Source organism: Neopelma chrysocephalum, unplaced genomic scaffold, assembly GCF_003984885.1.
Source record: "Neopelma chrysocephalum unplaced genomic scaffold, ASM398488v2 Primary Assembly neopelma1_71, whole genome shotgun sequence".
In the NCBI taxonomy this organism is placed as follows: domain Eukaryota; kingdom Metazoa; phylum Chordata; class Aves; order Passeriformes; family Pipridae; genus Neopelma; species Neopelma chrysocephalum.
In genome coordinates, this window is record NW_020897731.1 from 11653709 (window position 1) to 11678684 (window position 24976).

The following is a 24976-nucleotide window of genomic DNA, read 5'->3' on the forward strand; positions in this document are numbered from 1 at the left end:
TTTCTTATTTCTTTAGGACTTCAGTTTTCTATAGTGTTTTCCATAGCCTAATTCAAACTCTGATCATCTTATTATTGAGAATTAATTAGCACATCATAAAGAACATTATCCTCTCCTAGATACTAAGCTTTGCATGTCAGTGGGCTGCTGAGCTCCTTCCTCATTCTCTCCTGTCACCTTAGGGCATCTCAGTAAACTATTATTTCAGAGCTACAAAACAAACTCTAAAGCTGAATCACAATATGGGCCACCCCAGGTTTCCTTATCATTATGCTTCACTGAACCAAAAAGATACCCTTAACAAACATATGGAAACGTTTATGAGAAAGAAAAGAAAAAAGAAATAAGAAAGGGGAGCAAGAAGCAGGCAAATATAGTTCTACTTCGTTCAAAGGTCACAGATCTTATTCAGCTGCAAACATTTTCTTGTAATGGACTATGTGTCCTGCTATCCCAAAAGGCTTCATGAAATAATACCATTCATAGTATTTTCAATATTAATTTCTCTTATGCTTAGAAATATTTCTGTAACTCATAAGCTAAATTTGATCACAGAAAGTTTATACCTGTTTGCTGTTGTGCAAACATTATATTTTACCCTAAGTCATCCTCTTCTCTGGTTTATTTCTAGATGGCAAACATATCCTTTCCCAGACTTTACCAAACATCTATGATCATTAAGTTGCCTCTAATAAAATAAAGTGTTCATCCTTCTGTTAATCTTAATAACTTTTCTGTAGACCTCATCTTAAAAAAAAAAAAGGTGCCCAGAACTATGTAAAAGATTCTATATAGGATTTTACCAATGCCTTGTAAAATGTCATTGGTACTTCATTTTCTGTAACAGAAATAATTTTCTAATAGATCCTCACCTCTTCCCCTTCTCCCCTTGAAACTCTGTAATTGCTTAGAATGTTCATTTCCCCCACTTTGGGTCTTTCTGAGTAGAAAAATCCCAGTTTATAGCAGAAATTATTTTTATTACTACATAGTGGACAATCACCCATATTTCAATCCATTTTTAATGTAGTCTAATTCTTTCTATCAGATATTCTGAACTCCTTCTGTATTAACTTCTAATTTTTTATCATCAGAAAATTTCATGAGCACCTTATGGCTTTTTGTGAACATCAACGAAAATCAAATTGCTTTCTCAAAGATCTTATAAGATAAAAGTAATCTGAAGGATAAAGTCTTCTTGGGTTTCCAAAGGCTTTGAAAAAGTTCTTTAAAAGCCAAATGCTTTTAAAGAAACTGATCATCAATGGCATAAAAGAGCTTTGCAATTTTAAATTATTTAGAGAATGATAGGAAATGAAGGTAGGAAAAGTCAGTTCTCACAGGAGAGATCAACTACTGGTGGCCTACACTGAGTGATTGGTGGTGAGTTACACCAACATGACCTGTGAAAATATTGATATAGAGCTTAGCAAATGGGCAAGAGGCAAAGTGACAAAGTTGGCCGGTGACAGGAGTTTAATCCAGATAGTAAGGATAAAGTGAGTAATTGCAGAAGGATCTTACAGAAACTAGGTACTAAAATGGCAGATGAACTTCAATATGAATAAAGATAAGATTAAAGGCAATAATAATTGTCTTTACAATTTTAATAAAAAATTTAATAAACCAGTCTAACTTCTCATAAAAAATGATCAGCTCTGAGCTGACAATCAACTCCTTAGAAGCATGGTTTGGGGTTACAAAGGTAGGTATCATAAAAATCATTAGCTTGATATTCAGTAGTGGTCACAAAAGCAAATCAGGATATTAGGAGTTAGTAAAAAAATGAATAGAAAATGTACTTTTTCCACTGTATAGAACCAGTGTTACCCTGCATTTTCAGTACTATGCAAAATTCTGTTTCACTCTCTTCAGTAAGAATAAAATGACAATGAAAAAGACAACGGAAACAAGTAGGATCAAAAGTATATAAAAACATCCCTAAGATCAAACTTACTATGAACAAAAGGAAATGCATCATAAATATTTTAAATACATATAGCCAAGAATTTTTGTTTATAAAAACTGGGCAATCTAATCAGGATAAAGCAAGCAATAATAATACCAGTAATCATAGTCTAAATGAATACAGAAAGCCTCATTAATAATAGTACCTTTCATTGCTGTACAAGAAAACTTAAAAATATCTTTCATGTGGTATTATGCTCATCCCTATAAAGTCCATCTTGTTCCCAAGGTCAATGTCACGAGTCTTCCTCAAGCAGAGAAGAGTTGTAATCACAGTGAACTATTGACACCCTGAAGGGGAGGTCCTTTGTTCTTCAGTGTTGACATCCATTTAGGGACAGTTTTCTGTATTTTCCAATCATAGTCCTTTCCTCCCTCAGCTAGTTTCCCCTCAACTGGCAAAGGATTGACAAACCTGACAGTATCACCACCGACCTGCCCTCTGAGGTGGGTCCAACCTCCACACTGATGTCCCAGTCTGCCCCTGGTTTTCCTCCACTCGGCAGCCCTCCCCAGCCATCCCAGGGCTCCATCTGATACTAGTTCCCCTCATCAGGCCTGATCCTGACCCATACGCTGGATGCTATCCCAAGAATGTCTCAGCCTTTCCTGCCACCATCATCCTCTGAGGACATCAGCCTGTTTCTGCCCTTGTCACTGTCATTGGAGCTGATCCTGACTCATGTCAGGATCCTGATTTGTCCTTAATCTTGCTGCAACACCATGTATTTGCCTGGTGACCTGGGCTCTGTGCTGACACTGGTCACCATGGCTGGCTGTAGCAACCTAAACAATCCCAACTCAGGAAATTTCATTTAATTAAATGTATTGCCAGTTATCAGGTTTTAATCATTTGTTCTGGTTCCAAGTAATTAAATACTTAGGGAAATGCCTTCCCTCCCTCTTCTCCAGCCTCAGCTTCAGTCCAACACTTCCCCTCCCCTTTCCTTGTTTCAACCACTCTTGTTTTCACCATACATTACACTCAGTCTCTCCAAACCCCTTCCATGAGGAAACAGGCAGTGCAGAAGGTTGGGAACAGTGCACAGAGGTTTCTTACTACTACTACTACCACTACCACTACTACTACTTGCTTCATACTGCTCCATTGCTCTGGGTTGCCCCTGGGTCACAGTCCCTCCAGAGGTGTCCTGCCCCGGCACAGGTCACTCCCAAAGGATGGAGTCCCTCAAGGATGTCCCTTCTCCCACACAAAGCTCCTCCTTCCAATATTTGTGTCTTCAAAAATATCTCTTTCCACTCATCTCCCTCATTCTCCCTTTTCTCCCAACAATCCTCTTCACATACTTACCCATGTGTCCCATTTTGAGTGTCCTCCCTTGTCTCTGTGTCACTTTTGCATCTCCTGCCCCCAACTGCCACCCTTCCTCAAACATGCCTGAGAAGAAATGACACGTGGTCCTCTGGTTGGTTAAAGTTTTGGGCTATGAAGAACTGTTTCCCTCCATTTGGAGCTGTCTGGAATCCACTGTGACAAGCACAGGACAGTTCACAGTCTCCTTCCACAGAGAGCACCCTGCAGTCCCCGCTACCAAACCCTGCTTTTTATACCCAGTGCATCAGGGCTTCCCTGCCCCCTCCCTGGGGCTGGCGTGACAGGCACTGGCTGGTGAGGATGGTGCCCTGACAGTCCTGTGGTTAACCCTTAATGTCTTATGCTTTCCCAACTCCTGGACACAATTGGTCTTTGCTGTGCTGTGACACAAAGAAAATAAATAGGTTAAATGATTATGTAGCTTGTGAGACTTCTACTATACCAGATATTCAAGGAGCTGAAGTTAAAACAAGTGTGTTGAATGGCCACCAGCAGATTGCTAAAACAAGACAAAATGAGCTAAGGTCAAACCTGCTCTGCCACTTCATTAAAAATCCTGTGACTCTTTACTAGGAAGGACAAAAATTATATTCAATGAGTTACAGTATAAGGAACAACTAAGTAATTCATTTTCTGGCCATGAAAACTCAACAATCAGAAAATGGTAGATGAAACAGCACGTTTTTCATGCTTTTTCACTCCGTCTTAAAAAAAAAATGTTTAGAATGTATCAGTAAGGTATTAACAGTCAGATTTTACAAAAATGTAATTCTTCATACAAGAATTTAAACTTGTCACAGGATACATCAAAGATCAAAAACTTACTAAGTCTGAAAGTGTCAAGACCTGACCACATGCAAGAGATTCACTGAAGGCTACAGATCAGACTCTTTATCTGGATTAGAAAATTCAGAGCTGAGAAGAGTTAGAGGATGGGAAAGCATTAGGATGAAGCATCACGTTGGCTGTGTTCTTGTTCTGCCCTAGATAAATTTACAATCAGTGCTGAAATGGTACTAGAGGAGACGGACGTCTTTCACACCTACCATAGATATTCATACATTCTTGCTTTCTAAGGCTAATAACTACTAAAACTGCTTCCTATATTTCTGTCAAACATAACCATCTGATCCTCAGAATTCACATTCAAGTCATTATTTGAAACCCAAAGTATGGAATTTGCTTTGTTGAGACCAAAACTAGGTCATTTTTAATTCCACATGAACTCAGTCAGTCAATGTCTGGTTTTTCTTTCCTTATTCTCTACTTTTTGACACATCTATAAAATACACAAATTCTCCAGCTGAAAAGAAATTTAATGTCTATTATTGTACCCTTAGGTTGTCTTTTGAGATGTTTTTTTTCCCTTACATGGAAGCTCCAAATATATTTGTAATTTGGATCTAGAGAAATTTCATAAATTATCCACTATTTGTCAAAATCAAAATGAAGGTATCATAATCTCTTTGATAACTGTTCTGGGAATAAGAGGATTTTGCAATATTGGTAATGTATACGGTATTGTATCTTATTTTATTTATTATTTCCACCCACCGTCTCAGTAATGGAGTTAAATGGGGCCTACTGATCAAGTTTGACTTGTTTAGTGTGCGTGAGCTATTCTGTCATAGTTTCTTCACTTATGTGTAGACGATTCAAATTCAGATATTCATCTTTGGAAACAGAAAACAGGGTAAAGACAGCTAAACTTGTGAGAGTAGCCAAAATTACATAGTCAAGATATTGTTCTTAATTTCATTGATATTTAGTCTACTTAAATGTTTAAGAGTTTATTTTGAAAAATGCTCTGATTGTATGTTCTGGTAGATCACAGAATCTTGGAATCATGGAATGATTTGGGTTGGAAGGGACCTTAAAGATCATCTAGTTCTAATACTCCTGCCATAGGCAAGGACACCTCCCACTAGACAAGGCTGAACCATCCAGCCTGGCCTTCCAGAGATTGGGCATACAACTTCTCTAGGCAACCTGTTCCAGTGTCTCACCACCCTCACAGTAGAGAATTTCTTCCTAATACCTAACCTAAGCCTACCTTCTTTCAGTTTAAGGCCATGTTTTAATATATTTAATCTTCTTCTAGCACTACATGCCCTTGTCAAAGGTTCTCTCCAGTTTTTTGGAAGGCTGCTGTAAGGTCTCCCTGGGGCCTTTTCTTCTCCAGGCTGAACAATCCCAACTCTCTCTAGACTGTCTTTGCAGGAGAGATGCTCCACCCCTTTAATCATCTTCATGGCCCTACTTTGGACTTGCTTCAGCAGATCCACATCCTTCTGATGTTGGGGGCCCCAGAGCTGTGTGCAGTACTCCAGGTGGGGTCTCACAAGAGCAGAGTAGAGGGGGGAATCTCCTCCCTTGACCTGCTGGTCACACCTATTTCATTCTCTGCACAGCCTGCATTAGGATTGCCCTGACCCAAGTGCACAACTTTACCCTTAGCCTTGTTGAACTTTCTTAGGATTTCACTGACTCACTTCTTGAGCCTGTCAAGGTCCCTCTGGATGGCGTCTCTTCCCTCCAGTGTGTCAACTGCACCACGCAGCTTGGTGTCATCAGCAAACTTGCTGAGATTGCGCACAATCCCACTCTCCATGTCACTACCAAAGATGTTAAACAGTGTCACCGACCCCTGAGGAACACCACTCCTTGCTAGACTCCACTTGGACATCAAGCCATTGACTGTAACTATTGAGTGCAGCCATCTAGCTAGTCCCTTACCCATCGAGTGTCAAATCCATGTCTCCTCAACTTAAAGACAAGGATGTCATGCAAGATATTGTTCATCCATGCGGGTCTCCTGTCATTTTTGCATGACTTCCTCTTTGTTGGGATGCATTGCTCCTGAGGAGCCATCCCACCTCGTCTCCATGATCCCAATAAGGTCATAGCCCTACAGGTGTGCATATATCTCTAACCCCCCTTGCTTATTCTTCATGCTACATCCATTTTTATAGAAGCATCTAAATTGGGTGCCCACTGAAGATTTTTACTTTGCACTAAAATTGACTGAAAACCTTCAGATAATTAGTTAACACATTTTAGCAGATAGGCAGTAGCTGATGGCAGCACCCATCTGCTACAGTTTAATCCAAGATGGCACATCTGTATATACCGATTTCCACCAACTAAACATTTGGTCTAGGCAACATCAGATTTAAGCACAACAGTGGCCTATGCACCTTGCTGTTACATTAGATTCCAACAGGCTATTCATCTTTTTCACCAATGTTTTTAAGTAGTCTAATGACAAAAAAAGGAAGAATCCATTTAAAGAACCATATTAATTTAAAATTCTTCAAATTGTTTCAAACTGATCCTATGAAAAGCAAAGTAAATTATGTATGGATTAAATGGTTCACTAACAGCTTTTGTGAACATATCTGTCTTTCACTAACTGCAAATTAACCTCTGACATTAATATGGTATGTGTAATGTGACTCCCTTCCACTCCCCTATTATTCAAGCACTTTTCCTACTCATTCTTATGGAAGAGAGGTGACATCCCTGAGGACAAGTCTGTTTTATTTTCTAATTGTCACTTTTGTTTCAACTTTTTTATTAACATTAAGGTATTTCCCCAATGAGGATGTCTTGTCATTGTATGGCAAGGTTTCCTGTTTTAACAGAGTGAAAGAGAAACACAGCTGATTAGAGGAGAGCAACCTATTTTACTAATAGGCACAAGGTAGGCCAGACTAATTGTCATTTTAAGTGAGCCTCTCTCTGCGATCACTTTATTGAGTAAAGGCCAACTCAATATCAAAGTTGGCCTATTAATAAAGAATCATTCTTGTAATGAAAAAATTTGTTCTACATATGATGTCTCGGCAATTGCTTTCCAGAAAGTGGTCATCCTGTGAATTTTGCCAGTGGCCTAAAGCTAGCAACTTCATCCCAAGCTCAAAATGCAGGACTATCTATCACCTGGAATATTAGAGAGTTCAAATCCTGAATCCAGTCCACAGAAATGTAGACACTGGTTCTTTAGTAGCATATGATCAGTGGTCTTCTTTGATGCCTGCTTCTGTTTGGCATGAAACTTTTTCAGACCCTTATGCTTAGACAAAGTGATAAAAAGCTGGCGTCTCAGAGAACCACTTCAGACAAGCAAAAATTGTTCAGGAAAACATTTTGATTTAAAATACATTGAATCAAAACATGTCGATTTAGAAACAAGTCTGCAAATTGCTCACAAGAGAGGTGTCTTGAATCAATGTGAAGTCAGCATGAGAAGCCATCCACATTATGTAGAAAAAGCAAAATGGAGCTATTTTTTATTATTCCAAAATTCAGTTGTTTTACTCAGAACTTAGTATTATTTTTAATAGAAGTCATTAAATAAAATTCAGAAAAAATCTTAGCAGCAAATAGAATAACTCAGTTCTCCATCGTACTGAAAAGTTCTGGCCACTAGTTTGCAGAATCATACCTCCATTTTTTCTTTTTCTTGCATTATCTCTCCCTCTCATTCTTTCCCCATAAATCTTATATTATATCACTATGCAACAACAGATTAAACAGGAGGGATGGAAATCATCCTCCTTTTCATATTTTTCTCTCTTCTTCTCTTTCAGAATTTTCCCACACTACAGGCTGATTAAAGCATTAAGCTGGGGATGAAAGTGAATCTGGATGTCTGAACTTCCTCACTCTGAAAAGGTCACTGGTCTGTCACTAACACATTTTGAGACAGTTTTCTATCCATCCATATAATAAGACAGTCTCCTTTCAGGGTACTATATTATAAAATAATCTCCTGAAATAAAATTTATTTTTAACAAGAATAGTCACAAATACAGTACTACAGTTAATTCCTTCTGATATCAGAAATGTATAAGAATACCTCCTGCATTAAGCCATTCAGAGGATTTAAACAAAGGAACATCTGAATCATTGATTAACTTAATATGTAACTGTGTATTCAGATGGCAGAGGATATTCTAGCAATGCCCCAAAGTAGATGAATTGATGAATGTTTGACTTTGACATGCACTACTACCTGGCAGAATTCTTTGCTCTGAGTTAACTGAGTTGCTGCACAGTTTACATGGAGACCAGTATTCGTATATGCTGTTTGGAAAACTGCCTAATAAATGAGAAGGCAAATCTGAAAAAAAAAAAAAAAACCTTGCTCAAGGAGTTGGGTGGCACATTTTTCCATTCACTGCTCAAAGTCAAAAAATTATTTTTGAGATAAGAGAGCTAAACCAAGCTCTGTGTATTCCATATCCTAACAATCACCTAAGATTGTTAGGATATGGAATACACATTTTGCTTGACCTAGAAATAATGGAATGTCTATAAATACCACTAAAATATAAGCCATTCTAAACAAATTCAGCTGATTTCTTTTTGAAATTAATGCAATAAAAATACTTAACTATATAAATATGTCTAAAATCAATGTAATACAGAATACTGTGTTCACATCAGAAACAACAAGCACAGGTTTACAGTCCTCCAAATGCATATAAAGAAGGAGTGGCATAAATATAGTTCTTTACTGACAAAATGCATACAAGTTCACGAGTATATATTGTGTGTGTTTACTAGACTGAAGAACCTCTGTTCTCAGATGTCTTCTTTCCCACAGATTCTCACAGACTCCACATACAGTTTGATATCAATTTTTATTAGTTTTCTGTTTCTCTTGTCAGAGGAGGATGTCTTAATCCAGGCTTTATTTGAATTCTGGGTACCACATATTTACAAGAGTAACTCACCTTTGTGATGTAACAGAGAATTACTATAGATGAATGTGCATTGAATCTATTATTACAGCTAGGCAATTTTGACAGTAAATTCAAATATCAGAAAGTGTCTAATATATAAAAGTCTTCAAACAAAGGAATTTTGAGTGGGAAAAAACCCAGAAGTTTTTTTAAACTCCTTCTGGATTTTATTTAAATACTGAAGAAAATATGAAATAGCCACAATATTCTGCTTTTGGATACCTGTGTAATTAATGAACAGGAAAGGTATCTCTTATCTTACAATCACTCATGCTAGATGCCATGAAGGACTTAAATGTGAGTAGAATGTACAATTAATACTTCGGATTTGTGGGTTAGTATATAAGCTGTCCATTTTTGATACCTTAAATTTTCTCAAAGTACTCATTTTCTGTCAGTCATGTTGCCAGAAAAATCTATCTTACTTACAAACAACCACTTCAAAAAAAGCATATGTTAGGTGATGAGATCAAGTCCAAAACTACTTTTGGTCTTATAAAGGTGGAGAGCAGTACCTACTGACAGCTCAAGTCCAGTCATTTCTCCATAAAAATTCCATTCAGCATTTTCTGTAGATGACACATCCTGTTTGATATATAAGCTTCTTTTTAGATGGTTATTGATCTTTTTTCTTTTTTTGTTTAGACTATAAGGCTTCTACTCAAGGCCAGTGGAAATTAGAAAATAGACTAAACAACAGTGTTAAGTAGATGATGCCAAAGAAAGCTCAGCACAAAAAGGACTACACATTTAAGAAAATATAGCTGTGACCACCTTTTTAACACATAAAAGAGATCTGGAAATGCCCTCAGTAATATGAGTTCAAAAATAAAATCTGCCAGATGTTTCAGCCATGTTCCTGAGGTGCAGGTTATGGAGATGCCATCAGAATATCAGGAATGTTTATTATTTGAATATTTCTTCAAATTAATGGATTTCTGTTTCAGACATTAAAAGACTGTACAAACTACAACTTGTTTTTTTCAGCCTTTGTAACAGAGAGATATTCAGTTCCCAGAAGATATGTATATGCCATCCCCAGGATAGCATTCTAATATCAGCAGCTCAAATGAATAAGGGCATTTGACTGGAAATCTGAGTTTGATAATTACATTCTTACGAAAGCACCTCAGAAATGATGATAAGCATTTGCCCCAAACACCTCCCTGTTCAACAGCCTGGTTGAATTGGCTAATTATATTCTTTGTTTAATCCTATGGATTCCTATGGAGTTAGTAGTTTTAGCCATCACTTTTTAGTCTCTTTCTCCCATATTGGTGGGGTGGGTTAGCTTTAGCCAACAGTCAAATTCCCACCAAGCAGCTCACTCATTTTCACCTGTCATTGGGATGTAGGGAAAAAATAGAAAGAACAGAAGTGAGAAAGTTTATTGGTCAAGATAAAGACACAGAGTTTTTATAAATATAGATATAATTACTGATTACGGTATTGGGAAGCAAAGGAAAAACAAAGGGAAAATTCCTTTCCTCACCTCTTTCCTGGGCTCAAATTCACTCCATTTCACACTTGTATCTTCCCTCTCCTTGTAATTGCCAAATGTTGTCTCAATCCCTTCATCTCTTCAATTATTTAACAAACAAAATATGTGGGGAAGGCTTACAGTCAATGCACAGTGGTTTCTGTCTGTTGCTCCTTTCATCTCACACTTTTCTTCTACTCTTGTGTGGCTCCTCCATGGGCTGCTTCAGTGCCTGGAAAAGCTCCACCTCCTTCTCCTTTCTGTGACTGTGGTGTTCCTTCTGCTGCTTCTTACTCTTTGTGTTCTGTTTGCCTTCTGGAATTTTCATCCCAGTCTTAAATATGTTTTCCTAGAGGCACCACCAGCTTGACTGATGGGCTCAGCTGTGTCCTGTGGTGGGTCTTCTGGAATCATCTGGAACAATCTGTGTCCAGCATTGGGCAGCCCCAGCCTATTCTTACAGAGGTCATCCCTGCAGCCCTGCCACAGCCAACAGCTTGCCACATACACCCAATACAGTAGGATTTAGCTTCCAAAGGCTAGTACTTATGTAAGTGGGTTACTGGGTATTATCATTACCTTTCTCCACCTGTACTAGTCATTTGGATTTCACTTGTCAGTGGCCGTATGATCTCCTGTACATTTCTGTTTTCTCAGCTTAAATACATAGATTAGCACAATTAAGATAATATCACTGCACGTTCTTCTTTTATAGGTAAACTGCCTGCACTATCAAGTATAAGCGCGTTACCAATTAGTTAAGTGTTAATTTGGGGTTAAAAAACATCTGGTGCTAGCCCATTGACTTTAACATCATTCATACAGTCTTATACAAGAGCAAAGGAGTTCTGAAATGGACTAAATTGGGAATTGCAAAGCAATTTGCATAGAAAGACAATTTTTATTTACTATATCCAATGTACATTATGTTATTTATTTATGGCACTTCATTTTCAGACTTCTGGACTCGAGGCACAGCTTCAGAAGTAGGACACAGCTCTACAAGTCTCAGGCTGCAGGGAGTGCCTTTCACTGAGTCTGGAGCACATGGCATCTTAGCCTGTTAGAAGTGTGCAATTTTTCAGGAGCTGTGCCACCAAGCAAAAGAGATGAGGGGCCAGCAGGATCAGCAGCATCAGAGAGGATGAGGAGTTCTGCTTGTTCTTCTCTCAGGCCTGGAGTTTCAAGAGCCTGAATCTACAACTGTAGCCGAGAGGAAGGAAGAACCGGTATTTCATTATGATGAAGTCTGGAAACTGATGACTTCCCACACCAGGAGGAAGAATCCTACCCCATCTGATGACTTGAGAAGTCAGCCACAGAATAGATTCACTGCTGTCACAGCTGATGAGCTGAAAGTGCCATGAAATGAAGCATCTCTGCCAGAGCAGCCAGAGCCACTCAGGACCAGAGAGAGTTGAGTGATAGGTGGTAGGAAACTGTCTACTGCAGAGGTTAGAGAACCCCATTTTCCAACCTGCCTCTAGGAATAAGGCCTACGGTCATGAGATAAGCCATGAGATATGTGGTGATGGGATTTCTGCGGACATGATGGCTGAGGGAGTGATAGGTTTTCAGATGGAGGACGGATGACCCTTATTGCTGCAACTGGCCAGGTGAAAGAGGGAGTGGTGCTAAGGTGTCACAGCTCTGCTCCACCCTTGTGCAAGACCCACAGCCACAAGACCCTTTTGCAGCTTTCAATTTCCCTCATTGATACAAAAAGTAGCTTTTCTCGAAAGTATAAATTGGCATTTGAAATCCTCCATGGCAGAGAATGACAATGAGGACACCTTACAGAAAAGTCAATGGGCTTGCTCCTTTCTCCTCACCAAAGCAGGGGCCACTCTTTGGTAAGATTTGCACCTCTAACTGCATTGGAATATACCTGGGAACCCTTGTACATAGTACTATACAATTATATTTTGCAGGTCTAGCAGATTTATCGCCAGCAACTTAAAAGAAATTTTAATATGTTGCTCCAATAAACCACACTATTTGTGAATCTATGAACTGTGAAAGAACCAGCTTTAAAGTGTTGGAAGAGTTAACCACACTATTGGTGAACCTGTTTGTGAAAGTTCTTATTGAACTCAACAAGACTTATTGTGTCACATTGGTAAACCACACTATTTGTGAATCTGTGATTGCAAATGAGACCAGACTTACCGTGTAAGCCACGCTATTTGTACACCTGGGATCGTGCTGGACATGACCAGATTTATAGTGTTGAATTGGTTCTAATCATATATTAAGCCCAGCCACACCCAGCCCCCTCTGATCTCCGAAGACCTGCTGGAAAGCACAAGGTTTTATTTTCTGCAAAATTTCTATGTTCTTAATGCAACACTTGTCATACAGGGAGATTTGCTGCTTCTCAGGGCATCACATATATACTGTGGGGAGGCTATGGTTCTTTATTACCCCTTACTGCTGTTCCACTCTAGGCACTAATGCCAGAGGTGACCTGGAAAGTACCAAGTTTGACTACATGGGTCTGGGGAGAGTGATCAAGCTCATGGGGCCTCAGGTGTTGTTCTTCTCTGTTCTGCTGATGAGGAGGAAGGGCCTGAGGAGGACCTTGAATCCTACATGCCAACTGGTAGCACGGCTGGTATTGGCAGCAGAATTTCAGTTTCAATGACCACAGGACCCTCTTTGAGGGTCAGCATCTGTTTGGAAGGGATGGGATCCACTTGACTAAGCAGGAAAAAAGTATTTTTGACAACAGTTTGGTCAAGCTGGTAAAGAGACCTTTAAACTATTAACAGTAGGGGAGGGAGGGATTCTTCAACAAATGGGTGAGGAAGTTGTGACTGGGTAGGCAAGACCCATGACCAAGCCAGATATGGCTAACTTTGATCTAAAAATTAATTCAGAATAAACAGAATCAATTATCGGCACCAGACCCATCTGATCAAAATATCTTGATCAATCTAGAATGTTTGGATAAACAGATACACTTCTAGAACTATTACCAAATATGAAATGTACTATTTCTCCAATTTAGCCAGATATGGCATTACATGAGTGCCTTTTATTCTATTTCAGTTTTAGTTCACCATTTTTTATCACAAGCCCTCTTTATAATACATTTAAGATATAAGCTGAAGCTAAGGGAGAGTACTCTCATTCCCTTCTTTTTTTTTGTATTTTTAATTTCTTTGTCATATTCATTAAGTGATGCCTTGTTAGAAAATACTTTGTAGTCTTTCAGAAAGACTAGTAAAACATTTCCCTTACCCCCCAGATGATCATTAGTGAGCACTAAAATAGTTCAAAATAGTACAGTTTGGTAGACTATCTTTTAATCCTTTCCAGGGCAAACCACAAAATGTAATTATTCTCTTAGCATTACAAGTCTCTGATTGCTAGTAGTCTCACATCTCTAGATGCCTGTAATTATCCACAGTAATTTGTTAGCTCATTTGATTAATTCAGAGAGACTATATGTTTCTTCTCATACAGAAATATATAATGATATGGACCCCTTACTTCACACAGTATACTAATTGCTAAATTTTATTTTATATAACAGTATAACAACATTTGAAAGATCAGTGAAGAGATTAACTCTCCCAGTCCAAAACCAGAATAATTACTCATACAAATTAACTAGCCCTCTCTCCCATGAGTGAAGATTCTGTCTAATTGATGGTCAGTTCATGTACAAAAAATTAGTATCAGCTGTTCAAACATTATTTGAAGATGTTTGCAGTAAATGATATAATTTATCTGAATTTTAAATGCAAAACAATGTCAATGAGACTAGAAAATGTATTGAGCATATGATTTAATACATACAATTTATGAAAAGTACTGTCAGGAACATAATTCATTGTAAGACAAAAGCACACAATGTATTAGACACTAAAATCACAAGCATCTCATAATTGCATATTTCTTACTGAAATATTGGGTTTTAAATTTATAAAATGTCCCAATTAGATAATTTAAGAGTATGTGCAAGAAAACTTAGCAAGGAAATGCAGTTATATATGCTGTAATCAGTATTGCATTTTTGAAAAATTGGACCAAGATACATAAAAAAAAATTAGAGATTTAGTTACTCAGAGTGTGATTCAGGCAGAATTGAAATATCAGACTACAAACTGTTTTTCAAAGTTCCATGCTTAGATATTTATCTATTAAGCAAAGTTGGTTTCATCTCGCTTGGGGAACCCGGTCAGGGCTTTGGTGACTATTCTGTTCCTATTTATTTGGTAAACCAACTGTTAGAAAGCTGCAGCAAGAAGAATTTGAGTTTTCCTTAAACTAAGAAAATTCAAAACCAAGTATTTCTCACCAATGCTCCAAGTACTGCTGTACTTGTGATAAGAAACAAGGTCATCATTTTTCTCAAAACTGTCAGTATGTTGAAAGGAATAGAAGAAATGTAGACAGATATGCGAGCAGAACTTTGACTCTGCAGTTTACTTTCAGGTATCTCGGTCATGAGCAGAGAGCCAGGATTTGGGTCTGTGTTCTTGATAATAAGTTGTCATTGGACAAAAGTCAGAAAGAGTCATGTCCCTTCAGAACAGAGTCTTCCAAGTATTTGACTTTTTGTGTTATTTTTTCACTTTCAAAGTGACTGCAAGTCAGACAGCAAACAGTCTAAAAAAAAAGTCTAGATAATCACATTCATTTTTTGTCTTGTGCTGTGGGCCAATCAGTGTTTAATTATTTATTGCAAGACAGAAAAAAATGCGTGAGCTCCACTTAAAGCAGGTGGTTAGGCATATATTGTTAAGAGAATTCTGCTAGTAAATGATTAAATTCTTCACAGGTAAAGGAAAGAACCTAAATTGCATCTCTTACATTTAAGGTGCTCTAACCTATATAAAAGGGGAAGGTACTGATATATATAACATATTTAGCTGTGATCCAAATGTGTAATGCCGAGCTTCAGCAACAGCAAGTTTTACTTGGTCAGACGAGTAGTGTCAAGCTGTTTCCTATTCCTGTCAATATATCGCATTTTATTTAGTCATGAACAGCTTTCTCCATTGAAGATTAAAGAGAGAAAACAAAATTTTATTATTTGTAAATGGCTTTGCTTTGTTTTTCAGGAGAGAAGAGAAAAGAAAGATTCCATAATTGCTATTATTAAGAACCATTTGTTTCACTTTATGAAGAAATTAGAAAGAACAAATATAATTTAATATGTAGCTTGATTCATGTTACAATTAATTTGCAACTAGATATCTAGAAAGCATTTAAATAAAAATTAAAACTCTGTTCTTCTACTAGAGAGGATTAGTTAAAAAAGGTAGTAAGTTTTAATCATGTGACTCAAAACAGGATAAACTCCTTAAATCATTATTGTGTCCATATCATGATTACCATTATCTCTAGTCCTTTATGAGATATATTATTAATTTACTCACTCAACTGTTAGAAATATGATTAACAGATCTTGTGAATTTGAGCTATGAAATTTGTATGTGACAAAATGCTTGAACATTTCCTAGCGAGGAAGCGCACTGTGTCTCGCAATGACTTTGTAACTTGTTAATAGCTCAGCTAAGGATAAACAGTGATTAAATACCTGCCATAAACATCAAATTAAAATTGCCATTAGTGTTTTAAAATAAAAAGGTAGAAAACTGGGGCTTGTTGGAAATACAGATAAACACCTTCTTATTTGGGTTAAAGAAAAACAAATAAAAATGAAAGGGACAAAAAGCTATTATTAACCCAAATAACTTTCAGAGTGAAAAATTAATTGCAATTGAAGGACTCATATAGTCTTTTTCTCTAAGTCCAATGGAATTTATACCAGTTTGTCACATGAAACTTGAGGGGAAACATATTTTGCATTCATATTAATTCAGCTGGTTTATGTGGCTAAAAGTTAATTGGCTAAATCTTAGGAATTCTTTTCCTTTTCCTCTGAGTAGACAATCTTAAAATTTAGTAAAATGAAACATTTTTGACAACCTGAAAAATAGGTTGTTCTATAGTATTCAATGACACAGAAGTGAATTTATGTCCATGCTACCAAGAAAAACATGGGATCATTTTCTCATATTGAGGTCAGCTAGGGAAAGATCTCACATTGATACTTTCAGCTTTGTTACTCTCCAAAACAGGTGTCTGTCATTCAGGGATTTTTCTCTAACCTATGTTAGCTTCCAGACTGTGCCCAGGAATTACTATGTCACAGAACAAAAGCATTTCAGGGATCATTCTAACTATTAAAGTATGAACAGCAATGTTACAGAGCCTGGAAATGTACCTTGCCTCTGTCTAATGTAATAGAATTTCTTCAAGTGACCTTGCTTCATTAGTTAGGAAAATCCTGTGATATGCATCCAAGTCATGGAAAGTTAGCCTACACCCTGAAAGTGCCAAGAGACACACAAAATTCTTGAATTCTGGTTAATTTAAAAGGCAGTCTTCTTTCACTGGGAGCTTAAATACCAACTAAGTTTTAGATGACTCTCTAGCTACTAGATTTCAGGGCCCAAATATAAGCCCTTTCTCAATGTAGATAGATCCTGGGAAAACTATAAACCCACACTTAATGGAGAAGAATAAATATTATTGAATATCATTGGAGAAACTACAGAAGTGTTGGGACAAAATTAGAAATGCTCCATTAACTTAGCTTTACTTTTAATCCTAGATGTTTTTTCTTTCCTTGAAATATCAGAAGTGAAGACAGTAAGTGTAAAATATGATGTATATCATCAAAGAAGAGAAACTCCTAAAGAGAGAGAATAATACAGCTAGGTTGCAGCATACTGGATGCTTATATAGGCTATACTTTCTGGCAGTGGCTGGTATGAAAAGTAAATTTTCAATAAAGCGAGAGAAGGAGAAACCTATTCTACAAACTGAAAATCATTCTAAATTCTGATAATTGTCTTGTGATATAAAAATAGATTTAGCATTCTTTCTAATTTTGTGAGTTTTATTCATAAGGGCAACTGAATATTTTATATCCATGTTATGGCTTCAGTTGAGTTTCTCTGTCCCTCCTGGGAAAACACAAACCAACCAACAAACAAACGAAACCAAAACAAACAAAAAACCCTCACACCACTTGCAGGAACAGTGGTGTCCAAGAATTATTAAGTCACCACCCTTGCACAAAATGATCACCAACTGTCAGGTAACGACCAGTTAATCTATGCAAATAAATAATTTGCCAGGGAAGATTGCTAGTCTTTGAACAGAAGCTACAAATTATCTTCATGGGTGCTTCCCTATCAATGCAGAATAAGGAAATCCACTGTTAGCTCTATTTTGTTACTCTGAAAATGCAGAACAGAGATGGAGATAATGGCATGGCTTTAGTAAAGGAAATTGAAGACCCTCTAACCTACTAAAATAGATCAGAGGATAAATGAGAACTGGTTCATATAATTTATTTTGACCTTTCAGAAATCTTTAACAAACTGCTTTGTAGAAACTTTTACAAAAACTTCCTAGTCAAGTGAAGAAAGGTATAATACTGTAATGCATTCTAAAGAGATTTAGATATAGAAAATAAAGTGTAAGAATAAATTATGGATTTTCAGCATTAAAAAAAAATAACAACTGGATTTCCCAAAATGTTGTATGAGGAATCTGGTTGTTATGCTCAAATATACTCACTACTAATATGGAAAAGATGATGAAGAGGAAGGTCATGATGTTTGCTAGGAGCACAACGTTATTCAGACTAATCAAGATTGCAGAAATTGTATAAGCTTTCCAGAGAAACCGAAATTTACTTTCATAATGACTACTGAAATCTAATTCTGATAAATGGAAGTTGCTAAAGACACAAATAACTTGCAGTCTTACTTTAGTTCTATCCACTTACAAAGTTAGGCTACTGCATTGTTACAGACTATGAACTGGAAAATTCTGCTCAGTTGCAATAAAATAAAAATAGTGTAAAGAATTAATTAAAAAACATAATTTCAAATATTGTGAGCCAATGCACAGTGTTTTCTGACACAAAATAACAATTTTAATTACAACTGTGTACCAGAAAAAAACAATTTTTGCGTAAGACTAAAGTTTTTCTTTTATCCTGTGGTACCAATATAGAACTAAGAAATCAAAATAAACTATTCATGTTGATAAATGTATGTGGTTTTCATACTGTATAACATAATAGGTATGTAAATGCATATATAAACATGGATGTCTATTTTGTTCATTACAAAATCTGCATTGCTGTTTTTGTGTGGGGACATTAAACTTCAAGTCCTAGTATTTCTGTGGTTTTAATTTTTTATTGTTTCAGGAGACAGAAAATAAAAATGAAACTTGCTAACCAAATTTAGTAAGCTATTTCTTTTACCTATTTTTTTAAATTTAATCTACCTCCTACTCACAAAAATACCATTTAATAAGTTAAAAATATCATAGAGAAATTCTACCTTGTTCCCAACAGTTTACGAACTAAATCTACTAAGTGAACAGGGAAGTGGAAGCATACTCCTAAGCATACTGAAACAAAAAGATGGATTTTTTAGTATCCACTGGCCCTTGCTTTGAATATGGTATATAAGTGTACAGAAAATACTGTATATGAAATAATTTAAATTATTAATCCTATAGACACTTATGGCATATTCACAAACATGAGATCTGTCCATTTAATGGGTAATTGCATAACTGTGAATTAAATGAACGGACTAACAATTGCATAGTTCCTTGATCTTATTGTTTTGTGTGGAAGAAATTAAAATGAGTAGATATAATTAATGATTGTTAAATGGAGCAGTGGCCTCTGCATTGAGCCATCCTGGGGCAATGACAGTCAAAATGAGATGGTTGGAGGATAGGGTGGACCTGCTGGTTTCCCTACTGTGCCTTGTTCCCTGCAGACATCAGTTCTGGGACAGGCAGCAGGGAAAGAAAGAAATTCTTCACTATAAAGGTGATGAGACACTGGAACAGGTTGCCCACAGAAGTTTTGGGTGCCCCATCCTTGGAAGTGTTCAAGGCCAGGTTGGATGGGGCTCTGAGCAACCTGGTCTAGTGGGAGGTGTTCCTGCCCATGGCAGGTGGGCTGGAACTACATGGTTTTTAAGGTCCCTTTCAACAAAAACTATTCTATAATTTTATGATTCTATAACTTCACATTGCAGATTCCATTACAGTTAGTCAATATTGCAGTCTATTAGTCTAATTTTTCCACTTAAAGATCCGTATTGGTATCTGAAGGATCATGCAAAATTATATCTAAAAAAAATTACGATTAGTGATAAATGGAGCCAGATAATAGAGAATATTATTAATAACTCCAGATAGACAACTCTACTGCATTCATCTGACCTGTAAAACCAATCTGCAAATGCTGTGCCTAGAGTAACAGTTTGAAAGTTCAAAAGATCTGTTTTTCATCCACGAACAAATTGATATTGTTTGGGTGTTTTAGTTTTTATTTATCAGTGACACCATTCTACTTAAACAACCTTAGACTTCTTGTTAAAGTTCTCCCCTTGTAGAAGGTTAAAGGCTATTAAATCCCATCTCATTCACAGAATATGAAATATTCCCTATTGATATTTTTTCTCTCTACCTTTTATTTCCTTAGATTACAATGACAAAAAACAATTTAGATAATTTACAAAATTTGTAACAGTAAGGAAAAATTTGTAATACCACAAAAGAATATAGATAAGATGAAACTCAGTAGGTGGAGGAAACAGTAGAAAAGATTTTTTCCAAAGTTTTCACAACGTTGTGGAAATGTGTCTTCACCAGTGCTTTGTTATAGTGTGTACTAAATGCAACATGCATTGCTTTGACATCAGCCAGACAAATAAAGCTCATGGACCATCTCATCACTAATTTATTGAAGGGTCACAAAATGTACAAAAACCAGCAACAAGAATTCAATTCAGATGATAATTCACAAGTCTAAAAGAGGTTCTGGGGTAAGAATCTATAAGATACTTTTTCATTAGAACAGCAATCCATTTTCATTTTTCTTTTGTTTTTAGTGTTAGAAGTATGATGTGGATCTGTCAGTAAAAGTATTATCATTTATGTGCAAAAGCATATTTATGTATGTATACTTATGTATTAACTTCTATTTTTTGTACACCACCAGTAGCACCAAACTAAGTTTCCTTTTTCAACTGAACTCACTTTTTCCCTAAAGAAATATAGATATCCAATGGGAGACAATGCCTGGCTTAAAGATGCACTCTTGATAATTATTTCTCTAGAGGTAATATTATCTGGTCAAAAAGAGTCAAACCAAACTACCTATCACATTCTAGTGGGCAGAGGTAAGTGTAATATCTGCCCTGTCTATTTTCAACTTGTTTCTGAATTCATGAACAGTATTCCTCTGTCCCAAAAATTGTTCACCCATAAAATTGCAGTACCAATGTATTGAATCTTCTCTTTTTTTTTTTTCTACTGAGATTGTGGCAAATTGTTTTTCAGCTGCAAAAGCAGCTTATTTAAGTTTAAGGTTTTTTCTGGCTTTGTTAAGGGTGAATGAAATGGCCAGACACTGTGTACGTTAGTCACCTTGCTACTAGAAGTCAGCGATAATGAGCAATTTGTGAAGTGTGATACCTATACTCTAGTATCAAAAGTAATATTATCCAATGGATTTTTCAATTTGTATAGCAGCTTTTTTTTCTGCTTTTTCAGTTTTACTTTGCTAGTGGCACTAGCTTTTGAAGCCACCCTCACTTTTAATCCTCTTTTATAGCAGGAATCAGCTAGTACTCACCTTGCCTGCCTACTGCATCCCATTCTTATAAGAGAACCTTTGAGAGACATAAAGAACTCTAGACTCAGCAGAAGTCCCTGTCTGCAGACCTCCAGGCTGCAGCAAACTACATTACTCTCCTAATTTCCTTTTTGCAGGCACTGGAAGAAATTTTGAGTAACTGGAACCAGAACAGAAGCTTGCTACTATAATGAATTTTATTTGATCACTTGTTACATTAATAACTTCTTACTTGGTGTTTTTGGTCTTTTTTTTCTTATGTGTTTTACTAACATCCTTACAAGGGAAGATAATTATAAGTAAAACAGTAAATCTGGTTAGCAAGAGATCATCAACAGAATGTTTTTTCAAATAAGACCTCGCATCATAAGAAAAACATATAAAAGTGTAATGAAATGGCATTGAGTAGGCAGAGGGCTCCACAGTACAATAACTTTTAAGTTCATGATCAAAGCTAATATAGGTCAATGACTCCTGCGAAAGCTATGTGTTGTTCTCATCTTAGCATATACACACACCATACCACTGGAACAGCACTGCAGTTGACATTAATGGATTTTGCTCTTGCAGCTTGAACAAAGATGCCAAGGGCTGAGTGAGCTTGGAGATTGAATGAGCTGCTGATCATACCATGTTAGAGTTTGCAGATATGCACAGAGAGGGAAAAAAGAGAAAATCTCTATAACCATTGGACTGTGTGAGATAACTTTATGTATATAAACTAACAATACTGTGCTACTTTGAAAGGCATGATTTTTCTCCATGGAGAATTCACCTTCTTCCATAAACACATTATTTTGAGAAAGGCAGGATTGTACACTGGGGATACACAAGACTAGTCCGGGAACAAGGTTTTACAAAATGCATAGAGTCTGTGGGTGCTGGAGCATACCCGAAAAGGTTAACTTATGCTGCCTTGCTCTGCATCATCAGTACAAGGGTTAAAAGAACAAGAAGAGACGATTAAGGGTTAAGAAAGAACTATTTTTACTCTCTTCAGCTACTTCTGAGTTAAGATAATTCTTTTTTTCCTGATGATTCTTTCATATGAGAAAGAGGTAAGCAGGCAAACTTGCTTTCCTGTTTGGTTACTTGATGCAGAAAGACCTCAAGAGGTAAGCAGGAGGTGTGAGAGAGAATGAGGAAGCATATTGCCACAGAGACTGAAAATACTGAAGACAGTGGTCAGAAGTGAAACACTCGTCTGCTTGCTCACTGCCCCTCTACTGTAACCCTCTGATTTCTCAATATATGCTTGCTCTGATGCTGCTTCTTCAAACCTTACACATGTATTTGATTGTATGTCTCTGTCCATGTGTCTATTCCCCTGTTCCTCATGCATACCATCAGGCATAATCATTTGTATACAGAACTAAAGGCAAATGATGTGTCAGTGATGGTGCAGCATATGCACAATGGACAGGTGAAAGCATTTAGAATGAGACAAGTAAAGGCTTAGTGACCTTGGAAAGTCTGAGAGCAAAACATAACCCAAAAAGAACAACTGAGTATGAAGCACAAGCACTGAATAAATGGAAGGAAAGTGACTGTGTCTATGCAATATGCTGAAAGTAAGTACTTTATATGAAAATGTTTGTAATGTGACATGATCTTACAATCTATTGTTGTGGTTTAACCCCAGCTGGCATCTAAGCATCACACAGCCACTCACTCTCTCTCCCCCTCCTGGTGGGAGGGGGGAGGGAATTGGAAGTATAAAAGTGAGAAAATTTGTCAGTTGACAATTTAATAGATGAAGCAAAACAAGGAATTCATTCACACCTTCCCATGGGCAGGAGGTTTTCAACCATCTCCAGGAAAGCAGGTCTCCATCACATGTAACAGTGACTTGGGAAAACAAATATTGTCATTTCAAACGTCCCTCCCTTACTCCTTCTTTCCCAGCTTTATATGCTGAGTGTCATATGTATGTAATATCCCTTGAGTAAGCTGGGGTCAGCTGTTTTGGCAGTGTCCCCTCCCAACTTCCGCATCCCCAGCCTACTTGCTAGTGGAGGATAAGAAGCAGAAAAGGCCTTGGCTCTGTGTAAGTGGTGCTCAACAACAATGAAAACATCTCTGTGTTATCACATTTTTGTCAGCATGTATTCAAAGCAGAGCCCCATAACAGCTACCATGAAGAAAAGCAACTCCATTCCAAACAAAACTAGCACATATATGATACATATCCTATCATATTTGATTCTGTGACTGAGCATCAGCACAGATTGCCCAAAGAGGCTCTTGAGTCTTCCATCTCTAGAGATTTTCAAAAGCTGTCTGGACATGTCCAGAACAACTGGATTTTAGTGGTCCAAACTGAGTATGGGGGTTGGACAAAATGATCTTCAAAGTTCCCTTCTAATCTCAAGTATTCTGTGATTCTATTATGGGAATGTAAAATTTGAGAACTGTACTACATACAAAGCATACCTGCAAAAATCCTATCGCCCTCATGTTCTTCTGTTGCCACCCAGCCAATGAGGTCTAAACCTTAACAGTGACTTCCAGACACACTTGTAGTGAAAATATTAGCCAGTGCAGTCTTATGCAGACCTGATTAAACTGTTGTGGGTTAGTCTCAGTAGGCAGCTCAGTCCCACACAGCTGCTCATTCACTCCCCCATGCTGGGATGGGGCTGAGAATTGGAAGGTAAAAGTAAGAAAACTCGTGGGTTGAGATAAAGAAAGATGAATAAAATCAAAATCAAACATATCAGCAAAGAAAAAAAACCCCACAAAACACAAATGATAAAAAATTGAGATAACTTTTCACTACTGCTCGATCAATGCCCAGCCAGTCTTTAAACAACAGCAGCCCTTGTAAACTTTCTCCTCAGTTTTTTATTCCTGTGTCTGATGTCGTATGGTATGGAATGTCCTTTTAGTCACCTGGGGTCAGCCATGCCAGCTGTTTCCCCTCTCAGCTTCTTGCTCAATCCCAGCCTACTCACTGGCAGGGCAGCCATTTTGGACACCTTTGATGAGCATCAAGATGATAAATAATGACATTTGGAATTTAACTGTATGTTTCTTTGAGGAACTCCTTCATGACATCTTTAGAACAGTCAGCTTTGAGCATAGATTGGGTGGGGCTCCAATGAGCTCTCAAGATTTTTTAGAGAGATTCATATAGCTATCAAACTGGTGAGCACATTCCATTAAAAGTCTAAGTCTGAACTTTTTTTGTCTTTCTGTAAAAATAATATGGAAATATTAATGAGTAATGCAGATAGAAGATCCTTTTCTGTGCATTAAATTTTATTTTTTTAATTGAGTTTGGCAAAGCCAGAAACCTATGAAATCCAGTGGATATTTGGCCTAGAACAAGGTCTTAGCAGCCTGATGAGGAAAAGTGAAGAAGGGTTCAGAAACCACTTCTTGAAGATACTTAAATGTAAAATTATATAATTTAAAAAACATGGCAGCAAACTTTGCTATAGAAAGAACAAGGTATGTCTCATAGCCACAGTAACTCTCAGTAACAGAAATTTAAATACCAGCAAATTAGAACACATTTAAAGAAGGCATCACTGAATATATGATGAGAATTCTTTTCTTTTTTCCTCCTGAAGATGAGTAAAACTAGAAGTTGCAACAAATACCTTATGTTAAAACAGATCTGTTCTAGCAATGTGCAGTGCTTCTGAAAACAAAATGTAAATTTTTGGAGCCATGGGATTCAACGTATATTGGTTTTATTGGTTTTATTTCTCCTTTGCTGGCAAATAAAGGTATATTCT